Here is an 8,258-nt window from a genome sequence, read left to right as displayed (position 1 = left end):
CGAGAAATCGTCGTTTTGCATCGAAATATGCGGTTTTCTGTAAGAATTTTGATGATTTCGTGCAGAATTCTGCTGTTTTCTTGCAATTCAGCCGTTAAATCTTGGTAAAAAGTCATGATTTTGTAGATTTCGTGCTCTTCTTGGCGAATTCAAGATAGAAAACAACGAAAATCGGCGAGAAATCGTTGTTTTGCATCGAAATATGCGGTTTTCTGTAAGAATTTTGATGATTTCGTGCAAAATTCTGCTGTTTTCTTGCAATTCAGCCGTTGAATCTTGGTAAAAGGTGATGATTTTGTAGATTTCGTGCTCTTCTTTGCGAATTCAAGCCAGAAAACAACGAAAATCGGCGAGAAATCGTCGTTTTGCATCGAAATATGCCGTTTTCTGTGAGAATTTTGATGATTTCGTGCAGAATTCTGCTGTTTTCTTGCAATTCAACCGTTGAATCTTGGTAAAAAGTCATGATTTTGTAGATTCCGTGCTCTTCTTTGCGAATTCAAGATAGAAAACAACGAAAATCAGCGAGAAATCGTCGTTTTCCATCGAAATATGCGGTTTTCTCTAAGAATTTTGATGATTTCGTGCAAAATTCTGCTGTTTTCTTGCAATTCAGCCGTTGAATCTTGGTAAAAGGTGATGATTTTGTAGATTTCGTGCTCTTCTTTGCGAATTCAAGCCAGAAAACAACGAAAATCGGCGAGAAATCGTCGTTTTGCATCGAAATATGCGGTTTTCTCTAAGAATTTTGAAGATTTCGTGCAGAATTCTGCTGTTTTCTTGCAATTCAGCCGTTGAATCTTGGTAAAAAGTGATGATTTTGTAGATTCCTTCTCTTCTTTGCGAATTCAAGCCAGAAAACAACGAAAATCGGCGAGAAATCGTCGTTTTGCATCGAAATATGCGGTTTTCTCTAAGAATTTTGACGATTTCGTGCAGAATTCTGCTGTTTTCTTGCAATTCAGCCGTTGAATCTTGGTAAAAAGTCATTATTTTGTAGATTTCGTGCTCTTCTTTGCGAATTCAAGATAGAAAACAACGAAAATCAGCGAGAAATCGTCGTTTTGCATCGAAATATGCGGTTTTCTTTAAGAATTTTGATGATTTCGTGCAGAATTCTGCTGTTTTCTTGCAATTCAGCCGTTGAATCTAGGTAAAAAGTCATGATTTTGTAGATTTCGTGCTCTTCTTTGCGAATTCAAGCCAGAAAACAACGAAAATCGGCGAGAAATCGTCGTTTTGCATCGAAATATGCGGTTTTCTGTAAGAATTTTGATGATTTCGTGCAGAATTCTGCTGTTTTCTTGCAATTCAGCCGTAGAATCTTGGTAAAAAGTGATGATTTTGTAGATTTCGTGCTCTTCTTTGCGAATTCAAGCCAGAAAACACGAAAATCGGCGAGAAATCGTTGTTTTGCATCTAAATATGCTGTTTTCTGTAAGAATTTTGATGATTTCATGCAGTATTCTGCTGTTTTCTTGCAATTCAGGCGTTGAATCTTGGTAAAAAGTCATGATTTTGTAGATTTCGTGCTCTTCTTTGCGAATTCAAGCTAGAAAACAACGAAAATCGGCGAGAAAACGTCGTTTTGCATCGAAATATGCGGTTTTCTGTAAGAATTTTAATGATTTCGTGCAGAATTCTGCTGTTTTCTTGCAATTCAGCCGTTGAATCTTGGTAAAAAGTCATGATTTTGTAGATTCCTTCTCATCTTTGCGAATTCAAGCCAGAAAACAACGAAAATCGGCGAGAAATAATCATTTTGCATCGAAAAATGCGGTTTTCTCTAAGAATTTTGATGATTTCGTGCAGAATTCTGCTGTTTTCTTGCAATTCAGCCTTTGAATCTTGGTAAAAAGTCATGATTTTGTAGATTCCGTGCTCTTCTTTGCGAATTCAAAATAGAAAACAACGAAAATCAGCGAGAAATCGTCGTTTTGCATCGAAATATGCGGTTTTCTCTAAGAATTTTGATGATTTCGTGCAGAATTCTGCTGTTTTCTTGCAATTCAGCCGTTGAATCTTGGTAAAAAGTGATGATTTTGTAGATTTCGTGCTCTTCTTTGCGAATTCAAGCCAGAAAACAACGAAAATCGGCGAAAAATCGTCGTTTTGCATCGAAATATGCGGTTTTCTCTAAGAATTTTGATGATTTCGTGCAGAATTCTGCTGTTTTCTTGCAATTCAGCCGTTGAATCTTGGTAAAAAGTCATGATTTTGTAGATTTCGTGCTCTTCTTTGCGAATTCAAGCCAGAAAACCACGGAAATCGGCGAGAAATCGTCGTTTTGCATCGAAATATGCGGTTTTCTCTAAGAATTTTGATGATTTCGTGCAGAATTCTGCTGTTTTCTTGCAATTCAGCCGTTGAATCTTGGTAAAAAGTGATGATTTTGTAGATTTCGTGCTCTTCTTCGCGAATTCAAGCCAGAAAACAACGAAAATCGGCGAGAAATCGTCGTTTTGCATCGAAATATGCGGTTTTCTCTAAGAATTTTGATGATTTCGTGCAGAATTCTGCTGTTTTCTTGCAATTCAGCCGTTGAATCTTGGTAAAAAGTGATGATTTTGTAGATTTCGTGCTCTTCTTTGCAAATTCAAGCCAGAAAACAACGAAAATCGGCGAGAAATCGTCGTTTTGCATCGAAATATGCGGTTTTCTCTAAGAATTTTGACGATTTCGTGCAGAATTCTGCTGTTTTCTTGCAATTCAGCCGTTGAATCTTGGTAAAAAGTCATGATTTTGTAGATTTCGTGCTCTTCTTTGCGAATTCAAGATAGAAAACAACGAAAATCAGCGAGAAATCGTCGTTTTGCATCGAAATATGCGGTTTTCTCTAAGAATTTTGTTGATTTCGTGCAGAATTCTGCTGTTTTCTTGCAATTCAGCTGTTGAATCTAGGTAAAAAGTCATGATTTTGTAGATTTCGTGCTCTTCTTTGCGAATTCAAGCCAGAAAACAACGAAAATCGGCGAGAAATCGTCGTTTTGCATCGAAATATGCGGTTTTCTGTAAGAATTTTGATGATTTCGTGCAGAATTCTGCTGTTTTCTTGCAATTCAGCCGTTAAATCTTGGTAAAAAGTCATGATTTTGTAGATTTCGTGCTCTTCTTGGCGAATTCAAGATAGAAAACAACGAAAATCGGCGAGAAATCGTTGTTTTGCATCGAAATATGCGGTTTTCTGTAAGAATTTTGATGGTTTCGTGCAGAATTCTGCTGTTTTCTTGCAATTCAGCCGTTGAATCTAGGTAAAAAGTCATGATTTTGTAGATTTCGTGCTCTTCTTGGCGAATTCAAGATAGAAAACAACGAAAATCGGCGAAAAATCGTTGTTTTGCATCGAAATATGCAGTTTTCTCTAGGAATTTTGATGATTTCGTGCAGAATTCTACTGTTTTCTTGCAATTCAGCCGTTGAATCTTGGTAAAAAGTCATGATTTAGTAGATTTCGTGCTCTTCTTTGCAAATTCATGCCAGAAAACAACGAAAATCGGCGAGAAATCGTCGTTTTGCATCGAAATATGCGGTTTTCTGTAAGAATTTTGATGATTTCGTGCAGAATTCTGCTGTTTTCTTGCAATTCAGCCGTTGAATCTTGGTAAAAAGTCATGATTTTGTAGATCTCGTGCTCTTCTTTGCGAATTCAAGCGAGAAAACAACGAAAATCGGCGAGAAATCGTCGTTTTGCATCGAAATATGCGGTTTTCTGTAAGAATTTTGATGATTTCGTGCAGAATTCTGCTGTTTTCTTGCAATTCAGCCGTTGAATCTAGGTAAAAAGTCATGATTTTATAGATTTCGTGCTCTTCTTGGCGAATTCAAGATAGAAAACAACGAAAATCGGCGAGAAATCGTTGTTTTGCATCGAAATATGCGGTTTTCTGTAAGAATTTTGATGGTTTCGTGCAGAATTCTGCTGTTTTCTTGCAATTCAGCCGTTGAATCTGGGTAAAAAGTCATGATTTTGTAGATTTCGTGCTCTTCTTGGCGAATTCAAGATAGAAAACAACGAAAATCAGCGAGAAATCGTCGTTTTGCATCGAAATATGCGGTTTTCTCTAAGAATTTTGATGATTTCGTGCAGAATTCTGCTGTTTTCTTGCAATTCAGCCGTTGAATCTTGGTAAAAAGTCATGATTTTGTAGATTTCGTGCTCTTCTTTGCAAATTCATGTCAGAAATCAACGAAAATCGGCGAGAAATCGTCGTTTTGCATCGAAATATGCGGTTTTCTGTAAGAATTTTGATGATTTCGTGCAGAATTCTGCTGTTTTCTTGCAATTCAGCCGTTGAATCTAGGTAAAAAGTCATGATTTTATAGATTTCGTGCTCTTCTTGGCGAATTCAAGATAGAAAACAACGAAAATCGGCGAGAAATCGTTGTTTTGCATCGAAATATGCGGTTTTCTGTAAGAATTTTGATGGTTTCGTGCAGAATTCTGCTGTTTTCTTGCAATTCAGCCGTTGAATCTAGGTAAAAAGTCATGATTTTGTAGATTTCGTGCTCTTCTTGGCGAATTCAAGATAGAAAACAACGAAAATCGGCGAGAAATCGTTGTTTTGCATCGAAATATGCAGTTTTCTCTAAGAATTTTGATGATTTCGTGCAGAATTCTGCTGTTTTCTTGCAATTCAGCCGTTGAATCTTGGTAAAAAGTCATGATTTTGTAGATTTCGTGCTCTTCTTTGCGAATTCAAGCCAGAAAACAACGAAAATCGGCGAGTAATCGTCGTTTTGCATCGAAATATGCGGTTTTCTGTAAGAATTTTGATGATTTCGTGCAGAATTCTGCTGTTTTCTTGCAATTCAGCCGTAGAATCTTGGTAAAAAGTGATGATTTTGTAGATTTCGTGCTCTTCTTTGCGAATTCAAGCCAGAAAACAACGAAAATCGGCGAGAAATCGTTGTTTTGCATCGAAATATGCGGTTTTCTGTAAGAATTTTGATGATTTCGTGCAGAATTCTGCTGTTTTCTTGCAATTCAGCCGTTGAATCTTGGTAAAAAGTCATGATTTTGTAGATTTCGTGCTCTTCTTTGCGAATTCAAGTCAGAAAACAACGAAAATCGGCGAGAAATCGTCGATTTGCATCGAAAAATGCGGTTTTCTGTAAGAATTTTGATGATTTCGTGCAGAATTCGGCGGTTTTCTTGCAATTCAGCCGTTGAATTTTAGTAAAAAGTCATGATTTTGTAGATTTCGTGCTCTTCTTTGCGAATTCAAGCCAGAAAACAACGAAAATCGGCGAGAAATCGTCGTTTTGCATCGAAATATGCGGTTTTCTGTAAGAATTTTGATGATTTCGTGCAGAATTCTGCTGTTTTCTTGCAATTCAGCCGTTGAATCTTGGTAAAAAGTCATGATTTTGTAGATTTCGTGCTCTTCTTTGCGAATTCATGCCAGAAAACAACGAAAATTGGCGAGAAATCGTCGTTTTGCATCGAAATATGCGGTTTTCTGTAAGAATTTTGATGATTTCGTGCAGAATTCTGCTGTTTTCTTGCAATTCAGCCGTTGAATCTAGGTAAAAAGTCATGATTTTATAGATTTCGTGCTCTTCTTGGCGAATTCAAGATAGAAAACAACGAAAATCGGCGAGAAATCGTTGTGTTGCATCGAAATTTGCGGTTTTCTGTAAGAATTTTGATGGTTTCGTGCAGAATTCTGCTGTTTTCTTGCAATTCAGCCGTTGAATCTAGGTAAAAAGTCATGATTTTGTAGATTTCGTGCTCTTCTTGGCGAATTCAAGATAGAAAACAACGAAAATCGGCGAGAAATCGTTGTTTTGCATCGAAATATGCAGTTTTCTCTAGGAATTTTGATGATTTCGTGCAGAATTCTACTGTTTTCTTGCAATTCAGCCGTTGAATCTTGGTAAAAAGTCATGATTTAGTAGACTTCGTGCTCTTCTTTGCAAATTCATGCCAGAAAACAACGAAAATCGGCGAGAAATCGTCGTTTTGCATCGAAATATGCGGTTTTCTGTAAGAATTTTGATGATTTCGTGCAGAATTCGGCGGTTTTCTTGCAATTCAGCCGTTGAATCTTAGTAAAAAGTCATGATTTTGTAGATTTCGTGCTCTTCTTTGCGAATTCAAGCCAGAAAACAACGAAAATCGGCGAGAAATCGTCGTTTTGCATCGAAATATGCGGTTTTCTGTAAGAATTTTGATGATTTCGTGCAGAATTCTGCTGTTTTCTTGCAATTCAGCCGTTGAATCTTGGTAAAAAGTCATGATTTTGTAGATTTCGTGCTCTTCTTTGCGAATTCATGCCAGAAAACAACGAAAATTGGCGAGAAATCGTCGTTTTGCATCGAAATATGCGGTTTTCTGTAAGAATTTTGATGATTTCGTGCAGAATTCTGCTGTTTTCTTGCAATTCAGCCGTTGAATCTAGGTAAAAAGTCATGATTTTATAGATTTCGTGCTCTTCTTGGCGAATTCAAGATAGAAAACAACGAAAATCGGCGAGAAATCGTTGTGTTGCATCGAAATATGCGGTTTTCTGTAAGAATTTTGATGGTTTCGTGCAGAATTCTGCTGTTTTCTTGCAATTCAGCCGTTGAATCTAGGTAAAAAGTCATGATTTTGTAGATTTCGTGCTCTTCTTGGCGAATTCAAGATAGAAAACAACGAAAATCGGCGAGAAATCGTTGTTTTGCATCGAAATATGCAGTTTTCTCTAGGAATTTTGATGATTTCGTGCAGAATTCTACTGTTTTCTTGCAATTCAGCCGTTGAATCTTGGTAAAAAGTCATGATTTAGTAGACTTCGTGCTCTTCTTTGCAAATTCATGCCAGAAAACAACGAAAATCGGCGAGAAATCGTCGTTTTGCATCGAAATATGCGGTTTTCTGTAAGAATTTTGATGGTTTCGTGCAGAATTCTGCTGTTTTCTTGCAATTCAGCCGTTGAATCTAGGTAAAAAGTCATGATTTTATAGATTTCGTGCTCTTCTTGGCGAATTCAAGATAGAAAACAACGAAAATCGGCGAGAAATCGTTGTTTTGCATCGAAATATGCGGTTTTCTGTAAGAATTTTGATGGTTTCGTGCAGAATTCTGCTGTTTTCTTGCAATTCAGCCGTTGAATCTAGGTAAAAAGTTATGATTTTGTAGATTTCGTGCTCTTCTTGGCGAATTCAAGATAGAAAACAACGAAAATCGGCGAGAAATCGTTGTTTTGCATCGAAATATGCAGTTTTCTCTAAGAATTTTGATGATTTCGTGCAGAATTCTGCTGTTTTCTTGCAATTCAGCCGTTGAATCTTGGTAAAAAGTCATGATTTTGTAGATTTCGTGCTCTTCTTTGCGAATTCAAGCCAGAAAACAACGAAAATCGGCGAGTAATCGTCGTTTTGCATCGAAATATGCGGTTTTCTGTAAGAATTTTGATGATTTCGTGCAGAATTCTGCTGTTTTCTTGCAATTCAGCCGTAGAATCTTGGTAAAAAGTGATGATTTTGTAGATTTCGTGCTCTTCTTTGCGAATTCAAGCCAGAAAACAACGAAAATCGGCGAAAAATCGTTGTTTTGCATCGAAATATGCGGTTTTCTGTAAGAATTTTGATGATTTCGTGCAGAATTCTGCTGTTTTCTTGCAATTCAGCTGTTGAATCTTGGTAAAAAGTCATGATTTTGTAGATTTCGTGCTCTTCTTTGCGAATTCAAGCCAGAAAACAACGAAAATCGGCGAGAAATCGTCGATTTGCATCGAAAAATGCGGTTTTCTGTAAGAATTTTGATGATTTCGTGCAGAATTCGGCGGTTTTCTTGCAATTCAGCCGTTGAATCTTAGTAAAAAGTCATGATTTCGTAGATTTCGTGCTCTTCTTTGCGAATTCAAGCCAGAAAACAACGAAAATCGGCGAGAAATCGTCGTTTTGCATCGAAATATGCGGTTTTCTGTAAGAATTTTGATGATTTCGTGCAGAATTCTGCTGTTTTCTTGCAATTCAGCCGTTGAATCTTGGTAAAAAGTCATGATTTTGTAGATTTCGTGCTCTTCTTTGCGAATTCAAGCCAGAAAACAACGAAAATCGGCGAGAAATAATCGTTTTGCATCGAAATATGCGGTTTTCTGTAAGAATTTTGATGATTTTGTGCAGAATTCTGCTGTTTTCTTGCAATTCAGCCGTTGAATCTTGGTAAAAAGTCATGATTTTGTAGATTTCGTGCTCTTCTTTGCGAATTCAAGCCAGAAAACAACGAAAATCGGCGAGAAATAATCGTTTTGCATCGAAATATGCGGTTT

Source organism: Gnatocerus cornutus, unplaced genomic scaffold (genome assembly GCF_029298725.1).
Source record: "Gnatocerus cornutus isolate USDA-ARS CGAHR unplaced genomic scaffold, icGnaCorn1.1 ctg00000114.1, whole genome shotgun sequence".
Classification (NCBI taxonomy): Eukaryota; Metazoa; Arthropoda; class Insecta; order Coleoptera; family Tenebrionidae; genus Gnatocerus; species Gnatocerus cornutus.
Note: the sequence above shows the minus strand (reverse complement) of the source record.